Source organism: Acanthochromis polyacanthus, chromosome 24, assembly GCF_021347895.1.
Source record: "Acanthochromis polyacanthus isolate Apoly-LR-REF ecotype Palm Island chromosome 24, KAUST_Apoly_ChrSc, whole genome shotgun sequence".
In the NCBI taxonomy this organism is placed as follows: domain Eukaryota; kingdom Metazoa; phylum Chordata; class Actinopteri; family Pomacentridae; genus Acanthochromis; species Acanthochromis polyacanthus.
The window spans coordinates 5,982,378-6,004,826 of record NC_067136.1 but is presented as its reverse complement, the minus strand read 5'-3'; the positions used below and the strand labels follow the sequence as shown (position 1 = coordinate 6,004,826).

The following is a 22,449-nucleotide window of genomic DNA, read 5'->3' as shown; positions in this document are numbered from 1 at the left end:
ACACAGATACACACGTGGACAAAATTGTTGGTACCCCTCAGTTAAAGAAGGAAAAACCCACAATTCTCACTGAAATCACTTGAAACTCACAAAAGTAACAATAAATAAAAATTGATTGAAAATTAAATAATCAAAAACAGCCATTACTTTTGAATTGTTGATTAACATAATTATTTTAAAAAACAAACTAATGAAACAGGCCTGGACAAAAATGATGGTACCTCTATAAAAGATTGAAAACTATTTGACCAGAGTGACATGATTAACTCAGGTGTGTCATTTAATTGACATCACAGGTGTTTCCAAACTCATAATCAGTCAGTCTGCCTATTTAAAGGGAGACAAGTAGTCACCCTGCTGTTTGGTGAAAAGGTGTGTACCACACTGAACATGGACAACAGAAAGCGAAGGAGAGAATTGTCCCAGGACATCCGAAAAAAAATGATAGACAAACATCTTAAAGGTAAAGGCTATAAGACCATCTCTAAACAGCTTGAAGTTCCTGTGACAACAGTGGCTCATATTATTCAGAAGTTCAAGACCCACGGGACAGTAGCCAACCTCCCTGGACGTGGCCGCAAGAGGAAAATTGATGACAAATTGAAGAGACGGATCGTTGGAATTGTATCCAAAGAGCCCAGAGCAACCTCCAAAGAAATTAAAGGTGAACTCCAAGGCCAAGGTACATCAGTGTCAGATCGCACCATTCGTCGTTGTTTGAGCCAAAGTGGACTTCATGGGAGACGACCAAGGAGGACACCACTGCTGAAAAAAACTCATGAAAAAGCGAGACTTGAATTTGCAAAAATGCATGTTGACAAGCCACAAAGCTTCTGGGAGAATGTCCTTTGGAGAGATGAGACCAAACTGGAGCTTTTTGGTAAGGCACATCAACTCTATGTTCATAGACTCAAAAACCAAGCATACGAAGAAAAGAACACTGTCCCTACGGTGAAACATGGAGGAGGCTCAGTAATGTTTTGGGGCTGCTTTGCTGCATCTGGCACAGGGTGTCTTGAAAGTGTGCAAGGTACGATGAAATCTGAAGACTATCAAGGCATTCTGGAGAGAAATGTGCTGCCTAGTGTCAGAAAGCTTGGTCTCAGTCGCAGGTCATGGGTCTTCCAACAGGACAACGATCCAAAACACACAGCCAAAAACACCCAAGAATGGCTGAGAGAAAAGCGTTGGACTATTCTAAAGTGGCTTTCTATGAGCCCAGATCTGAATCCCATTGAACATATGTGGAAGGAGCTGAAACATGCCATTTGGAGAAGACACCCATCAAACCTGAGACAACTGGAGCTGTTTGCTCATGAGGAGTGGGCCAAAATACCTGTTGACAGCTGCAGAACGCTCATTGACAAATACAGAAATCGTTTAATTGCAGTGATTGCCTCAAAAGGTTGTGCAACAAAATATTAAGTTATGGGTACCATCATTTTTGTCCAGCCCTATTTCATTAGTTTGTTTTTTAAAATAATTATGTTAATCAACAATTCAAAAGTGATGGCTGATTTTGATTATTTAATTTTCAATAAATTTTTATTTATTGTTACTTTTGTGAGTTTCAAGTGATTTCAGTGAGAATTGTGGGTTTTTCCTTCTTTAACTGAGGGGTACCAACAATTTTGTCCACGTGTGTATCTGTGAGACTTCAGACCTGCTGTTGTTGAACTTCTCTGTAAGCTCTGAGTTCTGCTGATCATTGAGTTTACAGAGGATCCTACATCTAAACCTGCTGCCACACAAAAAGAATTATCATCATGACAATCAGTAAAACAGCAACGATTCCTCCAACGATGGCTCCTGCAGCACCTGGAGAGTAGAAAACAGACTTGTGTCACATTCAGCCAATCACGAGCTCTCCTTGTCTGAACTCTGCTTCTACAGACAGTAAACACAGTTTGTCATGTTGTCATGGAAACGTTCTCACCTCCGTCAGTAACTTTCAGGTAGACTGTGGAGTTAAAGGAAAAGGTAGTGTTTGTACAGAGCCACTCGTTCTCCAGTATCTTCTCTGGTCAGATTCTTCAGAGTTACAGAGACGTTACCGTCCTTCATCGGACACTTCATCCCCTCCACTCGGCCCACAAACGATGGATCCTGATCTTCTGGACGTATGACATTTCCATCTCTGCAATAGTCGATATATTTACCACTGCCACTTCTTTTTAGTCTCAGTGATGCGTTGGCGCTGCAGTCTGGACCCGTCAGAGTGACATCCTGTCCGGGGGGGCCTGGTCTGGTCTGAACTCCTGAAAGAGGAAACCAGAACAGAAACATTAAACTGTTTGGAAACGCCATCAAGACTCTGATCAGAGTGAAGTCTCAGCATAATTCAAGCAGCTGGAGTATCACCAGTTAAACTCCAACAGGAGTTCCAGGTTAACTGGTGATACTTTCTGTCTCCAGATGTTTCATCACGATCAAACCTGGCTGTGTGTGAAACAAAGACACTAGATGAAGAAGACCACCGTTCATAATAATACGCGTTTTTTTATTTCACCAGCACATTTCTTTTTACTGTCTGTAGGTGATATTTACACGGATTTAGACTTTATTAAGTAGTGATGCCGACGTTTTCAGTGAGCTCGTCTTTATCTGGTATCTTTAGTTCACACAGCCAGGTCTGATCTGGACGAAACATCTGGAGACGAAACATCTGGACACTGTCAGTGAAGGCATCACTGCGCTACAGAACCCATTATTATTAGCTTTAACACTAATGGTTCATTCAACAAGACAAAGACCCAAAGAACACCAACAGGTCCACCTCTGAGTGGCTCCAGAAGAACTAAATGAAGGTTCTGGAGTCAAAGTCTGGACTTGAAGCTAAATGAGATGCTGGTTCAAGATCTTAAAGTTCAGTCGATGATTTAAAACCATCTAATGAGACTAAATTCAAACTACTCCACAGAGAAGAGAGGACCGTTTAACATTTACCTGCTGCTGTCAAACCACTGATTAGGTCCAGGGGGACAATTACTGATCAACAGGTTGTCAATAAATCATCATGTTTGTGTTTTACCTCTGTCCAATAATCAGTAAATATCAATAGATCTGGAACATTTAAGTGTTTGAAACATGAAAAATAGAAGCTACAGGACTCACATCCAATCACAGCACTGGATTTGTTTTTTCTGTGTGATTAGTGTAATTTAATAGTAGCTTTGAGTCTTTTTCTTCACTGTGATTTCTTTTTCCGCTGCAAAATAAAGTCCTGAGTTTCAGAAGCTACAGTCTAGAAACCCCACATGAGAAGGTTTATTTGATAAAAACACTTTAATGACAGACAGTAGTTTAGAAACAGCCACTCAAAAAGCATGTGAAACAACCAGAAACTGTCCAGCTGGACTCAAACTGACACAGCTGCCTGAAAACCTCCCACAATGATGAAAGATTATTACAAAAGAGGAGAACAGAGGTGTCTCTGGTTCAGCACAGGACTCACTGTTTCCTGAATATTAGCTCAGAAAAAGATGGAAAAACCTCCTGATGTCCAAAACAGGTTTAATCAGTGCAGCTGGAAATGTCCAAGCAGCGTCTAATCACTGGAAAAAGGTCCAGAATTACTAAAGAGTTCACAATGACTGGAAATAGATTTAAAAAATGATGTAAAAAACACTTCACAATGACAGAAATATCACAAAAACTTGTTCAAAAGGACTCAATATGTTAAAATTAAGTTAAGATCTGTCCACAGTGACTCAAACAGCAGTGAGAGCTGAATTAATTTCACACCAGCTCCTGTAGAAATGAAGAAAATTCTTCAGTGGAATCCTGTTTTCTCCAAAGAACACTCAGAGTCGTCTCTCTGGTCAAAGCGAATGTTTTAATCACACAGAGAATCAACCTGAACAGAGCTCAGAGTGCACAAGAGACTGACAATAACAGAAAGAGTTCAGCTTTTATACAGGCACATAAAAAAGTCCCAGTGGTAGCATCAGGTTCTGAGTGTGGTGGAGAGTCCAAGGTTGGTGAGTTTATGGACCAGTTTATGGGGGATCACAGTGTTGGAGGCACTGCTGAAATCCACAAAGAGCATCCTGACGTAGGTATCCGGCTGCTCCAGGTGGGTTAGGGCTGGATGAAGTGCCACTCAGACAGCATCCTTTGTAGATCTGTTGGTCCGGTACGCAAACTGATGTCTGTCCAGATCTGTAGGGATGCTTCTCCTGATGTGTGCGATCCTTTCAAAGCTCTTCATAATGACCGGGGTGAGGGAGACTGGGTGGTAGTCATTGAGGGTTGTGATGGCAGACTTTTTGGGGACGATGGTGGTGGATTTGAGGTAGGTGGGGACAGCAGCTTGTTGTAGGGAGAGGTTGAAGATCTCCATGAACACCCCAGCCAGCCGGTCAGCACAGGTCCTCAGACGGCCTTCACTCCATCCGGTCCTGCTGCTTTATGGGGTTGATCCGCTTCAGAGTGTACTTCACCTGGTACAGCTGGAAGGTGAGTGTAGGCTCCACCTCCTGCTGGCTTCTTTCAGCAGGCTGGGCTCTTCTTCAGACCTGCTGTTGTTTCACTTCTCTGTAAGTTCCAGGAAGCTCTGAGTTCTGCTGATCACTGAGTCTACAGGGGATTCTACATCTGAATGTGCTGCAACGCAAATAAAGAATTATCATCATGACAATCAGTAAAACAGCAACGACTCCTCCAACGATGGCTCCTGCAGCACCTGGAGAGTAGAAAACAGACTTGTGTCACATTCAGCCAATCACGAGCTCTCCTTGTCTGAACTCTGCTTCTACAGACAGTAAACACAGTTTGTCATGTTGTCATGGAAACGTTCTCACCTCCATCAGTAACCTTCAGGTCGTATCTGTAGTCAAACTTGGTTTGATCACTGTTTCTACAGGACAACTTGATTTCTCCAGCATCTTCTCTGGTCACATTCAGCAGAGTCACAGAGACGATATCATCCTCTGTCCTCTTCACTCGGCCCACAAACGATGGGTCTTGGTGGTCTTGAACTATGACATGTCCGTCTATGTAATGGTAGATATAGCTGCCATTACCAGCTTTTATCACTGTTACTGATGCGTTGGCGCTGCAGTCTGGACCCGTCAGAGTGACATCCTGGCCGGGGTGGACAGAGATGTTCAGGTGGACTGGTCTGGTCTGAACTCCTGAAGGATGAAAACAGAAACATTAAAGTGGTTGAAACACCATCAGGACCTAAAGGTTCTGCTGCTGCTCTTTCTTCTGAATCACCTTTTAACTCCAGGACTGAAATGAGCTACAGAAATGAAGAGTTTGACTAGAATATATGACTTTAGAAAGTTCATCGTTGCTGTTTTTTCTCCAAAAAAACGACCAGGAAGTTGATTCCAGTTCAGGATCCTCATGTCCCATAAATGATTTTAAAAAACCATCTGAAATATAAACACGGTGCTGTGATTTTCCATACAGTGCAAAGGTTCTGTCTAAATATGTTACGATCATTTATAATGAAGGTTGTTTAGATCAAAGCAGACAAAAGGCTGAGTTTGCTGAATGGTGTAAAGTAGTGATGTGATGTTAAAGCTGCTGTCCGGAGTTTCCGTTTGTTTTCAATTTATGTATCATTTTTTAACAAACCGCGCGCACATTTTTTTTGCTTGTGGAGGAGAGAGCATCAGGGATCAGCAACTTCCAGAAAAGTTACCAATCCCACGGCTTGTCAGGCCAAGAGACTGCAGGACGTTTTTTGGCTCGGGGTGCTCGTGTCGCTCCCCGACCACGGCCTCCATAGCCCGCCTGACGGCTTCGTTTAGATGCCCGACCTCTGGAGGAAGATGTTGGGGCGTCTGGGACATACTCTTCGTCAAAGGAGTCATGCAATTCTGAACTCTACATAGAAATAAATAAACAATGTAACACATATACACGCGTAAATGCACTAAGTTTGATAAACAACGTCATCGAGAGGGATACACGAGTGTAATCACATATTGAAACTTTACTCGTTCGTCCTAGCAGATTCATGTTATTTTGGTATCAGGACAAGTTAGACTCAATACAGCATTCTAACGTAATTCCTTTATTATTTACTAAATGTACTAAATGTAGAAGAGTGGAAAACAGCAAAACGGACAAGATGCTGCAGCACTCCGGGCACTCCTCTCATGTACTGCGCACGTGCACAAATAAAGGGGCGAAATCAGAGGGAGGGACCAACAGTGTTTTGGGAGACGCTGCGATTCATACTCCGGACAGCAGCTTTAAATCCTCTTCTGTGCTCTCATCACTGTCTTACTTCTGTTTAGCTTTTACATGTTTGATGTTTTGTAGATTTCATATTTTATTAAACCCTGAAGGAAAATTAAGCTTTACACATATTTTATCAGCACTCCATTTATAGCTGTACTTCTGCATAGTTCAACTAACAGGAGAATCACCGGTTAACCTGCCACCAGATCAACTCCAACACCGGATAAATCATCGTTTTTAACATTTATTTGGACACAAATAATTTCGTCTTGAGTCTATAACATATGGTCATTCAAAACATGGATAACAGCCCTATGAAATGTCATTAATTCGGTAACTAACACGGAACCGGGAGTACAGGAGTTATAGCTAACAGTCAGCGGGCTAACAGTACCTGTCGGCTTTAACGTTAGCTAGCTAGCACTGTTGCCGGTAAAGTTAGCTCGTTAGCAACCAATATTTGAGAGAAAATAAATTCGCTTTGAGTTTAGAACACGATACCAACATGTATAATCAACAACATGGATCAACAGCCCCGTGAAAGCTCATTAATTCGGTGGCAAACACAGAAACCGGGAGTACCGGAGTTTTGGCTCGCGGACTGTGTTTAATGCTAGCCGTCAGCCACGTAGCCGTGAGCTCGCTAATGCTAGCCCGTTAGCCACGTAGCCGGTTAGCACGCTAATGCTAGCCCGTTAGCCACGTAGCCGGTTAGCACGCTAATGCTAGCCCGTTAGCCATGTAGCCGGTTAGCACGCTAATGCTAACTGTTAGCGGAGAAAATGCTGAAATAAATTTAAATAAGCGTTGATTCTAAAACATTACTTTTGATGAGGACAATAAAAAGGAAAGAAAGCTGAAAGTTAGCTGCCGGCTGACAAAAACCGACGTTTTTTCAAAATAAGAAAATGTAAAATAATAAAGATAACTTTTAAAAAAGAAAAAAATATTTGAAATAAATAAAAATAAGAAAACCTCACCACCAGTAGAAAGCACCAGGAGAGCCGTGAGCAGTAGGATTTCCATCGTAGTGAACTCGGTCCAACAATGTTACCTGTCCAGGTGAGAACGGGAATGTGACATCACGTCGCAAAGCATCTTGGGATTTGTGGCGGGTTTACTGGCGGCTTCCTTAAAACCTGCACATTTGTACATGTTTTTAGCACGCAAAGTTTCTGGCCATCAGCAACAATGGGGCGCACATGTTGTGTGGTGGGTTGCGACAGTAAGTCTCACCACTGGTCGGTGAGAAAATTTTCCAACGGACTGAAATATTTCAGTTTTCCCACTTGGAAAAGGCATCAGGGGAGCACGGGAGAACGGATGGATGGATATTTGTTGTTTTTCGGACAAATGCGTTTATATTACCCGCTGTGGTAATCACATCTGAAAGTGGTTTATACCGGAAGGAAATGCTTACGCAGATCTCAAAGCTTACACTGAAGCTTAACGGGTTAAAGTAGTCACTGGACCAGCTTTGGTGCTCGTATGGATCTATCCCACGAATTAATCCAATTTTTTTCCATGTATCTTTGCTTGGCTTCGTTGTTCAGTTTTTCCCTGTAGATAATAGGGCATTTGCCTCTCTTTCGGTCCATTTTTTGGACGTAAACGATAGATTCCACGGACGACGCTGTTCGGCTGTCTACAATTCCAAGCCACAAACATGGCAGGGGCATCCCATAATCCACCGTGGTATGACGTCCGTTCCCGAACTCTTATAGAGATGAAAAATCCCGCACCCGAGAATCCTGCAGAAGAGAGTTCCGCACCCGTGAATCCCGACACCGGTCTCTGTCTCCAACCTCGGTCTCTGCTCCACATTCTCGGTGACTCATGAGCGGCCTCCCCTCCGTCTCCGGCTCCGAGGCGTCCCCACCGTCTCCCATGTTTCCCTCAGAGCTGTTCTGAAGCTGAAACCGCCGCAGCGGGTCCCGTCGGTCAGCAGACTTCTTAGTGGACAGACCGAGCTGGAGGGACGGAGAGACTCCCGGAGACTCACCGTGAGCAGTGTTGCCTGTCTTGTCAACTCCTCAGTAAGGAAAGTAGCTTCTTCTTCTTCTTCTTCTTGTTTTACGGCGGTTGGCATCCAGCTTCTTGGTGCATTACCGCCACCTTCTGTTCCGGAGTGTGGACCAGACAGTAGACTTACAGACTTTCCTTTACCCGACCTAGTTCAAACTATCATATCTACAAACACACACCCACACGCACACTACAAAGATCAAGGAAAGTAGCTGTTGGCTGTCCTAGAAGTCGCTAAATGACGTCATCGCCTACTTTGCATATTTCCCAGTTTGCATGTAATTGTAATCAACGTTGTAGGAGAGAGGAATAACGTTGTAACCTGGCAATAGCCAGATTAATAATTGTGTAGTACTTAATAGTACTCCACAATATCAATCTGGGACCGCTCCATGTAAATCCGTTCGGAGGAAAGAGGCACGGATTGGACAGTGCAACAGTATGTCCCACCTCTGACAGGTTTGTTTTTAGCCAATCGTGGGATCTTCACAACGAGCGGAGCCAATTGGTAGATTAAACTCTTACCAAAACCCGTAGGTAAAAAAGCACAAACATCTTTACCATCCAGAAATGTGCAAAGCGCCTCTCGTTGTTCTTCCTTCAAAGAAGCGATACGAGATTCGGCTAAAACTGACTTAATAGCAGCATCTACACGATCGTTGTCCTCCGTTGCCGTGTTTGTTTTGATCTACTGGCGCTTGGTGTCGTCTTCACACCCGGATATCCCGCCCCACACACGAATACTGCTGCGTGATTGGCCCGTGCCAACTTGGCTCTGTACAAACAGTGAATGCGGGAGCGGAGCAAGATGCTTTCTTGAGAGATTTGTGAACTCACAAATATCGCGAGAAATCAACTTGCTGGCAAGGTTAATAACGTTGTGGAAAGACCAAAAAGTGAGTATAAAACACCCAAAATATGTTTTTCTACTAGAGGCTAAATACTGTGGTTTATTTTAGTATGACCAGTGAAGAAACATTTTCATTTATATCCCGCTCCGTAAGTCTGGATGGAATCTGTAGTGAATTTGCACATGCGCGATTCATCTGCCGTCTGGCCACGGAGTGATGTGTCCTCTAATCAGACACTGGGTCTGCTGCGGGTTACTGGACTGACAGCCTGTGCTCTGGGAGGGGGAGAAGCTCACAGCAGCACCTGCTGCTTGTCGAAAACAGTAACTGCAGAATGATCCGAGTTTTCCTGTCAGTCTCCAAAAAGGCATAAAAAGTCGCTAGATTTGTCGTTAGTCGCTTTTGACAAAAAAAGTCGCTAGGATGCTTTGGAAAGTCGCTAGATTTAGTGAGAAAGTCGCTAAGTTGGCAGCACTGACCGTGAGCTGCTGGACGGTAACCTTTCCGGGGAGTCGACGTTAACATGCAGGTGGAACTCCATCGTGTGTGATGTGGTCACCACCTCGCCTCATTTGCTCCGTTGTGATGCCTTCAGGTACCTATCCACTACGCCACTGTGCAGCCCACGACGTCATATCTATCTATCTATCTATCTATCTATCTATCTATAGATAATATATATATCTGACAGCGTGAAGCATTCACTGACAGCGTGAAGCATTCACTGACAGTGTGATGCCTTCAGGTACCTATCCACTACGCACTGTGCAGCCCACGACGTCCAGTATGTATGTATGTATGTATACATATATATATATATATATATATATATATATATATATACATATATATATATACATACATATATACATGGGACTTGTGTATATATATATATATATTGATTCGCTGTGGCGACCCCTGAAGGGAAAAGCTGAAAGGAAAAGAAGAATATATATTTTTTTTTTTTTTTCTCCAAAGTCTCATCAGCAACATCTTTATAAACCACAAACATCTGAAATGAGACCAAGCAGCTTCATCAGAGACACAAACTGAACTCTCAACACAAACTCACCTGGTTCAACAAGTTCAAGTTCAGTCTTTCCTTTTTGAGAAACATGACATATATATCCCAGTGTCCTCCATCTTCAGATTCTTCAGAATCAGAGAAACATCTCTGTCCTTCATCTCTTTGTCCTGCAGATCCACCTGGTTCTGATAATATGGATGCTGGTTGTCTGGATCTAAGCATCTGTCCCGGTATAGGAGAACATAATCTGGATCTAGTTCAGGTCTTCTCCACTCTACAGCTGTGATGGTTTTGTTGTTGTTGTGAACTTTACATGGAAGAATGACATCCTGTCCACGTTCAGCTGTGATGTTTGTCTGAGCTGAAGAAGAAAGCAGAGAGAAGTTAAAGTTGATCCAGATGAGAAGAGTTTAACCACTAAACTCCTCCATGAACTCTGAGCTTCTGCTTCTGCTTCTATCAGGACTTCCAGGACATTAAAGGTGAAAATGTGTTTCCCATTAAAACCTCCATGTTTGATCTTCCTGCCATTACAGCATTAAATCATTCGTCTGGAATTCTGGAGCTTTGGCTTCAATATAGTCATCTTTACTGTTTTCCACCATTTTATGTCATTTTTTCCCCCTATTTCGTGCAAATAGAGACTTTTCCTTATTTTACTTGATGGTTTAAATGTGTCTAACTAAAATATTCAGGTATCCAAACCCAGCAGATGATAATATCTAACACCTCAAAGGTGCACTACATTAGGAACCAGGGCCAGATGCTGAATGCAGTTATACTCATGGGAGACAGAGGAGATGATGCTACGGCCTCTGAGCCAATCAGAGCCCAGCACTGGATGCTATGGGTTTTTTGATGAAATATTTCTTTAATAGGTTTTAATTACTAATTTTTATATATTGCTTTCATTTTTTAGGCCACAAAATGCTTATTTTACCTTATAAATAATTAAAATAATGCAGAGCCGGTCTATGACTGAACTGTTGTGCTGCAGTGCATCATGGGAGTTGTTGGGTTGTTGGGGGCTTTAAATGTCATTATTGTGCTTTATGTTCCAGTGTTATTAGTGTTTGTGTTTTATTGTGTTTGTGTGGTTTAGTCAGCCTAGTTAGTGTGGTTAAGTGTCGTGTTGTTAGGAGCAGCAGTGTGTTGTGTGTTTGATGACTTCCTGCCACATTTTCTACAGTGTTCCTCTGTCAAAATAAAAGCATCTGGAATTTGCATAGTGCATAAAAAGCAGATATCTGTTCTCCAGCTCCATTTTAATGCAGCTTTCCACATTAATAAATATGTAAAAATACCTGTGTACTCACAATAGTGAAAAGTCCATGACACCAAATGTGATTTAAAAACAGTGAGACCATGAGAAGTGACCTGTGATATGGACCACTGGAAATCATTTATCAGAGCCTCTCTCTGATTGGAGGATCCTGAGTTCAGATCAGAACTGATGCTCTGTGGTCACAGCAGCGATGATGTCATCATAGTCATCGTCCAATCATTTCTAATGATGGATTTAACTGAACTCTGTGGGATGTCCAGTGAGTTTTGGAGCATCTCCTGACTTCTACAGTTCAGGGATCTTTCCTCTGAGTTCCTTGAAGTGTTCTTTAGTCTTCATGTTGCAGTTGTAGCAGGAATCCTGATGAACCACAGACCTTCTAGATCCAGGAGGTGTTTTTATCCTGTTATTACTGATCTCTGTTTCACTGATTCTAACACTGCTGCCATCAGCTGTCTGGACCTCTGTTGGATTAGATCAGTCACTTTAACAGAGTCAGTATTTATCCAGTCACTGACTTTATCTCAGATGTTTTTAATTAACGGACTTGATTTTGGTAAAAATCTGTTTTCACTTTGATAGCAAAGAGTTTTTTTTAATCCTTGTCAAAAAAGTCAAATTATTACCTCCACCAAGGAGAAGATGTTTTTGCTGCTGTCTGTCTGTCTGTCTGTCTGTTTCTCTGTCTGTCTGTCCGTCTGTCTGCAACATTCCTCTAAAACAGACTAATGGATTTGGATGAAGTTTTCATTGAAGGTCAAAATGACAGAAGGACCAAGTGATCAGATTTTTTCATTCTTGGTGGAGGTCTGTGATCCATGAGCTTTTCTAGTGACCATGGATTCATGGATAAAAGCAACAACAGGTGAAACATCAAAGGTTGATGAATACTTTAATATGAAGTGTAAAAGTGATCTGATTGGACAGCAGACCTGGAGGGCGGAGCTTCATTTCTGTACTTCTACTAAATCATGTGACTTCAGATGAACGAGTCCAGGAATGTTTCAGTTTGACTTTTGGACTTTGGAGGCTGCTGATGTGATTTCTGAATGTCCTCTACATCTGCTTGAAGGTTCCTGGTCCTGAAGTTCAGAACAGAACGACCACAAAGCTGCTGCAGACGATGCTGGGCTGTTGCAGGTTTCAGATGTTCTGTCAGCAGTGAGGTCCACTGGTTGTTCTGGTGGTGGGAAGCCAGTGAGGGATCTCCTGCTGTCATGTGTTTTACAGATGGACATCAGAAATAAGCTGGTTTCCACTGTGAACTCTAAGCTGAAAGATGAACACTAAGATGCATCAAACTGGAGTTTTTTCAGTCAGTAAACCTAAAAACAGTAGAGCAGAGGATTGTTTAGTTTCTGGAGGAGATTTGTGTAGTTTTGTGTCGTTTCTTTGTGAATTCTGCATCAGGTCATGATAACGACACCAGAACAGAACCAGACTCACACATCTGTCAGAGGAATTCTGTTTGATGGTGATCTGAAGTCAGACTGCAGAGGTGAAGTTATTCTGCTGGTTATGTATTATTATTATTATTATTATTATTATTATTATTATTATTACAGACCGATTAGATCCAACTGATTCCAGGTCAGAATCCAGGTTTACCTTCAGCTTTATTAACCCTCTGATATACAGAAACAATCAACTGGTCCAAAGTCTGGCTGTGATCATTTTACAGCTCATTTATATCTGGTTTTACATTAAAGGTTGTTGCTAGAGGTACGGACCCGTACCCGTAGTCTGTGGACTACGGATACGGCACTTGCCATTTGCCAATCAGATACGCGAGATCTGGTCACGTGACTCCCGGTAGACGCTAGTGGTACGGACCGTAGCATCGGTACTACAGGTACGGACCCTAAACCTGACCCTAACACTAACCCTAGCCTGAACCTTTGCTTACCTTTCAACAGTTTGCAGTGGTTAGCAGCTTCTTGACTCGCGAGACTCGCGTACGGGTCCGTATCCGTAGCCCACAGGCCACGGGTACGGGTCCGTATCTGTAGACACTTCCTACATAAAAACTCCTGGTCTGAGTTTGTTGTGAACCAGTTCAACAGGTTGTAGTCAGACATGAAGCAGCAGGATCAGAATCTGGAGAAACAACCTTTATGATCACTTCTGCAGAGAAGAAACCAGCTTTAAAACTCTACATAGAAACTATAATGAACCACAGATCACTGATTAGATTCAGCTTTATTGTTCAGAGGACAAGAACTAAGAGAATCAAACAGTTTAGAATCAAAGCAGAAGCACAAAAAGCAGCAGAAAAGTTCCTTATTTCCAGTCTGTAACAGGATAAACAATCATTTCTGTGAAGTAACTCAGTTCATTCTATCAGTAGAAGTTCTGTTTATTCTGTTCAACCTTCACTACAGTTCAGTAACAAACAATGTTATTTTACTACATTTATCTGCAGATTAACAACTAAACAGGATATAGGATGAAGATCAAACTGAGTAGTATAAAAATATATAAAATACATGATATAAACTGACCTTAATGTTTAAAGCAGTTCAGAGCATCATCAGAGCTGCTAACAGATCAAACATTCAAACCAGTTCAGTCTGAAGTTGTTCATCAGTTCTGCTTCATTCTGGACAATCAGAACTTTTCTATCTGCTTCTGATCTCATCTGACAGAACACTTTACATCCACAACATTTCATCAGGTTCTAACATGCAGAGCTTTGGAACACATTTATTTCCAGACAAAGCAACAGAAAAGTTGATGAAGACCAGCAGCAGCAGCAACAATCCACAGGATCAATCTAGATGATGGAGATGTTGGCAACGTTCTGCTGGACATAAAAAAACGATGTTTCACATGTTTATTCACACTACAGCAGTCTGAAGATTTCTCCTTTGTTGTTGATGAGTTTGATCTGCACTTTGTCTCCAGGATTCCATTTCTCTAGTTCTGACACTTCAGATTAACATCTCGAGGATGTTTCAACCAATTTGTGTGCCCCATCTGTAAATGAAGTAAATGAAACAATCACAGATTTAGAAACAGAATAAAAAATGAGAAAGAAGTTAAAAAGTAAAAATGTAACAAAGTGAAAAGTTCAGACTCACACAGAGAATCTCTCCAGCCTGAAGTTTTACTGCCTTCTCAAATGGTATATGTCTGGTTCTCTGTTGTTTCTCTGTACTTCTAACCTGCAGCCATCCAGTTCTATCTCCTGCAGGAGGAAAATTAGACACCAAAGGTATAAAAACTAATAATCTCCAGTGTGTGTTTCATACATGGTGTCCACAAATAAAACGATGACGTCTTTACATGTTGACCTACAGACAAAATACACTCTGATGTTAACAGCATTAGCTGTTATTTAATGAACCATTTAGGATATCTGTGGATAGATTTGATCATCATGTTGATATAAAACTGATTGTACATGTTTACACAGTATTCAGAAGCTTCATTCTACATGGAAACAACTTTACCTCAGAGGATTTGTTCTGGAGACGGATGTAGTTCTTCATTAGGTTGACTTCTTCTATAGTTACGGATGCTTCCAGGTCCCCCTGAGAGACAACACACAGGTCAGTTATTCAGGTGTGTGGAGGCAGGAAGTCACTCATTGTTTCATGTTTTTTTATTTTTTTTAACTAATTCTGATGACAGCAAATGGCTTTAAGTCTAAATGAAATGTGGAATGAAGTGATTGTGATTAAATCTGGATTTTAAGCTCAGATTTGGATCATTTTTCTGACAGATTGAATGTGACACATGGATAGTTCAAGGACTGTTGGAAACTGGAAAACTTGAAGGTTCTTTCTGCTTTTACAGTTTCTGTCTAAAAATGTGTTATTATTTTTTTAATCACGTGTTTCAAACCCACCAGCAGCTTCTGGGGTTCAGAGCGTTAACCTAAACTGAAAAGTGAAGACCTCAAAGTGGGATTCCTCTAAAGGATCTGATACAACACAAACATTTCCTTAAAGTCTCATCAATAAATGAAGAGTTTCTCAAATCTTCTCTCACTGGACGATCAAGTTCATGTCATTGAGTCGATGAACTCACAAGATTGAACTGAATTCTTCTTTCTAATTCATTGGAAGATGTGACTAAACTTGTGGTCATTCAAAGGTTGAGTTCAGATTAAATGTCTAACAGTCTGATAATAAGTCTGATATTTCTATGAACATTAAACCTGCTGCTCAGTAACACATTAACACAGGAGGAATGAGATCACATTAAACTTTGCTGCAGTCAAACTGGACTTCAGTCTCACTTATTAAATGTTTAAATGAGTTTCTATGGATGTTTAAAGTTGTCTTGTTCCCAACAACAAATCAGTTTCTGATGAAAAGAGACAGAAGAGAGATGACAGCAGATAAACCTCCTGGTTCATGTTATGGAGTTCTGTCTGCAGGTTTCCAACAGTCTTCTTCAACTTCTCATGAGTCAGATCATGTTTCCAAACTTTACTTCCTTTTACTGACCTTCACTGATTTATGCTCAAATTGAAGTTGATGTTTAGAAAATCATTGTTTCTGTTCAAAGTTTACATCATTTCATTAATTTGATCAACATTACATCATGGAGAGACAGAGTTCAGTGAACATGGCAGTTATTTGGTTTAAAACGATGAAGATTGTGAGATTACTACAGGTAAAGAAACATGTTCTGATTTTAAGGTGTGAGACTGTTTTTTATTTTACAGAAAAGAAAACACCCGACTGTTCATCTTAGAAGTGATTCAGTTGTGAATGATGTGATATTTCAGTGATTTTACAGTTTTGTTCTCACTTCTGCTGTAAACTGGAACTGTTAGAATCTACAGCAGATCAAACTTTACATTTATTAACTTAAATTAACATCAAATTCAGGAGATTTTTCTGTTTCTGCAGGTAAAGTCAGAATTACTGAACCTTCATTGATATTCCATTGCTCTCAGGTCATGAGTTAAACTTGTTAGTTTCCATCTTTTCCTCCAGAATCTACAGTTCAGTCTCCATCTTGTGTTTTTCATCCAGAAGCTGCTGTTTCTTTACATACAACCATTAACTTCTTTTCCTGCTTCTTTGACTCCTGCTCTTTAGTTACTGATCGTCTGTTCAGGTTCACACTCTTTGGTTACAACAAATATGTCGTTATTAAATAGAAACCTGTGAGTTTCTCTTTAATATAAACTTTCTTTTCTCTCCACTGAAGTTTGCTAAAGCTGCTGTTCTTCTGTTTCTGTACTGAACCACTTCCTCTGTTCATTATAAACTACATCTGGTTTTTCTTCTCCTCTGTCCACATTCTTTATTGTCTTCCTGTCACAGCTTGAATACTGACGTCTGATCTGCTTTACAGACACAAACCTTCTTCCTTTATTCCATCATTGTTTGTTTACATCAAACTGTACTTTTTACCATCTCCTGAGCTTGGAGTCTTTCTTCATCTAGCAGCAGTCAAACTTCTGTTTTGTACTTACTTGTACAATTGTCTTTGCCAAAGCCTCCGTCATTTTTCCTTTGAGAAAATAAAATCATTAGCTTTTAAATAAAGAAAGGACAGTAATCCAGATAATTACATATATAATAAAATGAAACCTCACATGTCACAGTTTCCATTAAAGCCTCAATACTTTGTGAAGGTCAAGAGTTTTATATTAATGTGACTTACTGTATTGTCTGTAAAGAAAAACTGCTGCAGCTAACAGGAGGCAGACCAACACACCAAGAGGCAAACCAACAGCCAAACCGACTATGGCCCTGGAATGATCTGAAATGATAAAACATGGAATAATGAGGCCGTTAATACAAACTGATCAGTGGATTTTATCAAGTTGAATCCAAACTACCAGTAACTTGTATCAGATCCTCTCTGCTCTCTGACATGTTACAATCAAACATCATTAGAATGAAGTTTAGTTGAATCAGAATGTAGATTTAATTCTAAACAGAAAAAATAAACATTTTGTTTATTAATAAAGTCTCAGTAACTCTTGAAGTCAAAGTGACAAAATGTTTTTAATTTTTTATTTCAAAAACTGAAATCTCTCTAATGAATATTTCTGGACTCTTTGTTCAGCACTTTGTAGAAGATCTTTGGTTGTAGTCCAAGCTTTAAGGAAAAACTGTTAAAGGGACTGTACTGTATACAGTTGTGCTCATAAGTTTACATACCCTGGCAGAATTTATGATTTCTTGGCCATTTTTCAGAGAATATGAATGATCACACAAAAACCTTTCTTTCACTCATGGTTAGTGTTGTGCTATAGTTATTTATTATCAAACAACTGTGTTCATTCTTTTTAAATTATAATGACAATAGAAAGTACCCAAATGGCCCTGATCAAAAGTTTACATACCCTGGAGGTTTGGCCTGATAACAGTTGACACAAACAGGTTTGAATGGCTGCTAAAGGTAACCATCCTCACCTGTGATCTGTTTGCTTGTCATCAGTGTGTTTAAAAGGTCAGTGAGTTTCTGGGCTCCTGACAGACCCTTCATCTTTCATCCACTGCTGCACTGATATTTCTGGATTCTGAGTCATGGGGAAAGCAAAATAATTGTCAAAGGATCTGTTGAGAAAGGTAATTGAACTGTATAAAACAGGAAAGGGATATAAAAGGATTTCCACGGATCTGTAAATGCCTACCAGCAGTGTTCAAACATTAATTAAGAAGTGGAAACTGAGGAGTTCTGTTGAAACCAAACCACGGTCAGGTAGACCAACAAAAATTCAGCCACAGCTGCCAGAAAAATTGCTCAGGATGCAAAGAAAAACCCACAAATAACTTCAGCTGAAATACAGGAGTCTCTGAAAAACTGGTGTGGCTGTTTCAAGATGCACAATAAGGAGGCACTTGAACAAAAATGGGCTGTATGGTCGAGTTGCCAGAAGAAAGCCTTTACCACACAAATGCCACAAAGCATCCTGCTGACAATATGCCAAACAGCACAGAGACAAGCCTCAAAACTTCTGGAACAAAGTCATTTGGAGTGATGAGACCAAAATTGAACTTTTTGGCCACAACCATAAACGCTACATTTGGAGAGGAGTAAACACGGCCTATAATGAGACGTACGCAATCCCTACTGTGAAACACGGAGGTGGATCGCTGATGCTTTGGGGATGTGTGAGCTACAGAGGCACAGGAAACTTGGTAAAAACTGATGGCAAGATGAATGCAGCATGTTATCAGAAAATACTGGAGGAAAATTTGCACTCATCAGTCCGGAAGCTGCACATGGGACGTACTTGGACGTTCCAGCATGACAACGATCCAAAGCACAAGGTCAAGTCTGCCTGTCAGTGGCTACAACAGAATAAAGAGAAGGTTCTGGAGTGGCCATCTCAGTCTCCTGACCTCAGTATCATTGAGCCACTCTGGGGAGATCTCAAACGTGCAGTTCATGCAAGGCAGCCCAAGAATTTACAGGAGCTGGAGGCTTTTTGCCAAGAAGAATGGGCAGCTTTACCATCTGACAAAATAAAGACCCTCATCTACAACTACCACAAAAGACTTCAAGCTGTCACTGATGTTAAAGGGGGGAATGCACGGTATTAAGAACTGGGGTATGTAAACTTTTGATCAGGGTCATTTGAGTAGTTTCTGTTGTCAGTATGATTTAAAAAGAGTAAACACAGTACACATATATACTATATATGTACTATACTATATGTGTACTATATCTCTGTACAAGGCTGGATTGGGGCAAAATCATCATCAGCTGACTGAATCAAGCACAAATTTTCGAATACATGGACACAAACTGACAGAAAGGTCAGATTTTTAGAATAAAAATTCAAAAACATCTTTAGAGACCGGTATAAACTTATTGACAAGTTGGAAAAAAAGCAATCCAGTAGAGCAGAGGTGTGAAACTAAAATCAAAGAGGTCCAGTCAGAGAAAATGTATTAAAGCATAACGTCTAACTGAATTAGTGTCATTTATGTTGATGTAACCTGGTAGATTTATTAGTGTCTGTCTATAATCAATAACTGACCGTCACATCAAATAAATTCACTAAAAACATTTTGACAACTTTTATTAATAAATAACTTTTGATATAATCAGAAAATAAAGTGAAAACTAATGACTGAACAGCCTGAACCAACTTATATACAGCATAATATGTTACCCTGCAGTGTAAACAGTTGAACACTTTCACATTTTTTCTGTCTTCTATCTCTCCCCTTATATCTCTGCTGCTTCATGTTAGAACTGAGCTGCCAGGATTCTGAATCTGGTCTGAACAGTGTCAGAGTTTTTCTCAAACATCTGGAGCTCATTGGTGAGTCTGGAACCAGATTTAGTTTGGATTATATTCACAGTGGAGAAGCTTACAGCTGGATGTTTAGCTGAACATAGTCAACATGTTCAGGGCTACTTTCTCCTCTATTTGTCTTTCTATTTACTCTGTCCTCCCCTCATCTGTTCCTCTCAACAGTTTTGTGAACTCAGCTGTGATGTTTAGCAGCTGGAATGCAGAGACTTCATTGGCTGAGCAGCGTCACATGGGATGTCTGAACTCGTACCTAACTGGTCTGTGTGTTTCCAGAGCTGATAAACTCCGTAAACACTGGAAAAGCTGCTCTGGGTAAAATAGAAGCATCAGATTTAAATTCCCCTCATCATTATTGATTATAGATCTGGGTCTGTATAGATCGTAGACATCAGAGACAGTCAGTGACCTGGACTCTAGGATGGAGTGGATTAAACCAAACCTCCATTCAGAGAATTGAATAACTGGAATAACTTCAGTCTCAGTCGTCTATAGATCAGAAAACCAACATCAAAAAGTAACACACACACTACTGGTCCTACAATGATTCCACCCATGTTCACATCTCCAGTGTTCATCCTGGTCTACTACAGATATCAGAGATATCAGAGATATCAGGTGTTTGAACATCAGTCAGATCAGCTGTTTTCTCCAAAGTCTCATCAGCAACATCTTTATAAACCACAAACATCTGATCTGAGACCAAGCAGCTTCATCAGAGACACAAACTGAACTCTCATCACAAACTCACCTGGTGGATGAACTGCCAGGATGATCCTGCTGATGGATTTGGTCTTTCCTGTCCGGACAACAAGACACTCGTATGTTCCTCTGTCCTCCGTCTTCACTTTCTTCAGAATCAGAGAAATGTCTCCATCCTTCATCTCTTTGTTCTGCAGATCCACCCGGTTCTGATAAGATGGATGCTGGCTGTCTGGAGCTAAGTGTCCATCTCTGTACAGAAGAACATAATCTGGATCCAGTCCAGGTCTTCTCCACTCTACAGCTGTGATTTTGTTGTCAGGAGCTTTACATGGTAGAATGACATCCTGTCCACGTTCAGCTGTGATGATTTCCTGAGCTGAAGAAGAAAGCAGAGAGAAGTTAAAGTTGATCCAGATGAGAAGAGTTTAACCACTAAACTCCTCCATGAACTCTGAGCTGCTGCTTCTGTTCTTTTAGTCATCAGTGGATCCATCAGGTTGATGAAGAGGAATCAGGACTGACCACATCTGACATTTACATTCTATTTTAGACTGAACTTTATTTCATTGTCTTACATTGATGACTTTTTCTCCAAAGTGTTTTTCTGCCTCAGGAACATGATCTAAGTGTTGTCATGTTGTTGTCTGACTTCAGTATAATGACAGTGAAGCTGCTACAACTAACAGGATGGACTCTGATGACAGTTATAGTGTCAAGGAGGAAACCATTTCAACATCCAGGTTTTTTTCAGGACGACTTTTATGGATCCAGTTTAGTAACAGGTGAACAAACTGATATCTGTTGATGTTTTCATCTATAATGGAGTTTTTACTGATTTTATTTACAGTGAAAACAGAAAATGAACATTTTGAGTCCATCATAAAACAACATGTTGTAGAACACAGAGTCCAGCTGTAGTCTGTTCTGTTAGAGAGAACTTCATCAGAATACTCAGACTGTTCTCACTGTTTTGTTCTTTCATTTTTTTTTCTATATTTTTTTCTAGATTGTAGGTGTGAATTTTGGAGAAAATAATAAAACTAAATGTATTCATCGACCGCTTTCAGTCAAAGTGCTGTACTGCATGGCTGTCAACAAAAAGTGGGCAACGAACTTCACAGTGAGGGAGACCGAGTGCTGCAAACACTACAAACTGATGAGTGTGTCCTTCAGACCACATTTCCTACTCCAAGAATCTTCCCAAATAACTGTGATTTTAGTTTCTGTTCCAGGTCCTGATTTTAGTCGAGCTGCTGAGCTCAAATGTAGCAAGTATTATATCAACACCTGGTCGTATAGGGTAACTAAATAATACATTAACACAAGAATTGGACTAGTGTTCAGAAGATCTTAGAACGGCTACTGGAGAGCGGAAAACAGTAAATACAAGACACAAAGTAAGTTTTAAAGTGATGGTACCATATATTAAGGTGAATAGTTGATAACAGAAACAAAAAGAATAACCCAATTGTACAGTGAATATTTACATTAAAAATACACGCACTAATTCCAAATGTTCAACTTAAAATGAACAAACCAAAACCCAAAGTCCTTTTGTTGTAGTTTTTCCAGTTACACACGACAGTCCATTTAGGCACCGCAAAATGTTCAGTAATTGTTATTAGGTTTCGGGGATTATGGAAAAAGCGCAATTGTCCAAAGGAAGGTGAGTAGTGGAGCGGGGCAAATGGAAGGTGAGTAAGGGGAGGGAGAGAGCAGGCTGCACCAGCCTCCTACCCGACAGGTGTTACAGAGACGGACTGAGGGTTCTTCTGGCTCCTGGCCGTGGATCACTAGCTCGCCATCGAATTAACCCATAAAGGGTAAAGGTGCCTGGCCTGTAAAACAAGGCCAAAATGAAAACTCATAAAACCAGAGTTCAAGTTCCATAACTTAGTGTACACTATTGTCAAGTGAGATGCAGATGTTGAGGTCTCAGAGAGGACTCAGGCTCATTACGGCCCTAAGGTAACAAAGGTTTTGAAGCAGACAAATAAAGATCTTAAGAAGAAACATTATAAGTTAACCATATGATTATGCTTGCTGAAATATATACACATTTTTGAAGTATGATTTGATTAAAGTAATGATTCAGATGATTTATTGTGTTCAGATTGAGAGG

At 40.6% G+C, this 22,449-nt stretch overlaps 2 long non-coding RNA genes across 5 annotated transcripts; both read right to left on the bottom strand.

Annotated features, from left to right (window-relative positions):
• Positions 1 to 1,620: 1,620 nt before the first annotated feature.
• LOC127532697 (uncharacterized) lies at positions 1,621 to 9,861 on the bottom strand. Of its 3 annotated transcripts, XR_007940336.1 has the most exons (4): positions 9,824 to 9,861; positions 7,179 to 9,673; positions 4,803 to 5,135; positions 3,817 to 4,684 (listed from the first exon to the last, which is right to left on the bottom strand). It is a non-coding gene; the product is annotated as an uncharacterized LOC127532697 (long non-coding RNA). The 3 variants fall into 3 exon arrangements; XR_007940335.1 differs by lacking the exon at positions 3,817 to 4,684 and adding an exon at positions 1,621 to 1,818 and having other exon boundaries at positions 7,179 to 9,855; XR_007940334.1 differs by having other exon boundaries at positions 7,179 to 9,855.
• Positions 9,862 to 13,566: 3,705 nt separating this feature from the next.
• On the bottom strand, positions 13,567 to 21,228 carry LOC127532696 (uncharacterized). 2 transcript variants are annotated; one of them, XR_007940332.1, is made up of 6 exons: positions 20,374 to 21,228; positions 17,012 to 17,110; positions 16,821 to 16,858; positions 14,839 to 14,919; positions 14,467 to 14,573; positions 13,567 to 14,362 (listed from the first exon to the last, which is right to left on the bottom strand). It is a non-coding gene; the product is annotated as an uncharacterized LOC127532696 (long non-coding RNA). The 2 variants fall into 2 exon arrangements; XR_007940333.1 differs by lacking the exon at positions 20,374 to 21,228 and adding an exon at positions 17,770 to 18,141.
• Between the last annotated feature and the right edge of the window lie 1,221 nt (positions 21,229 to 22,449).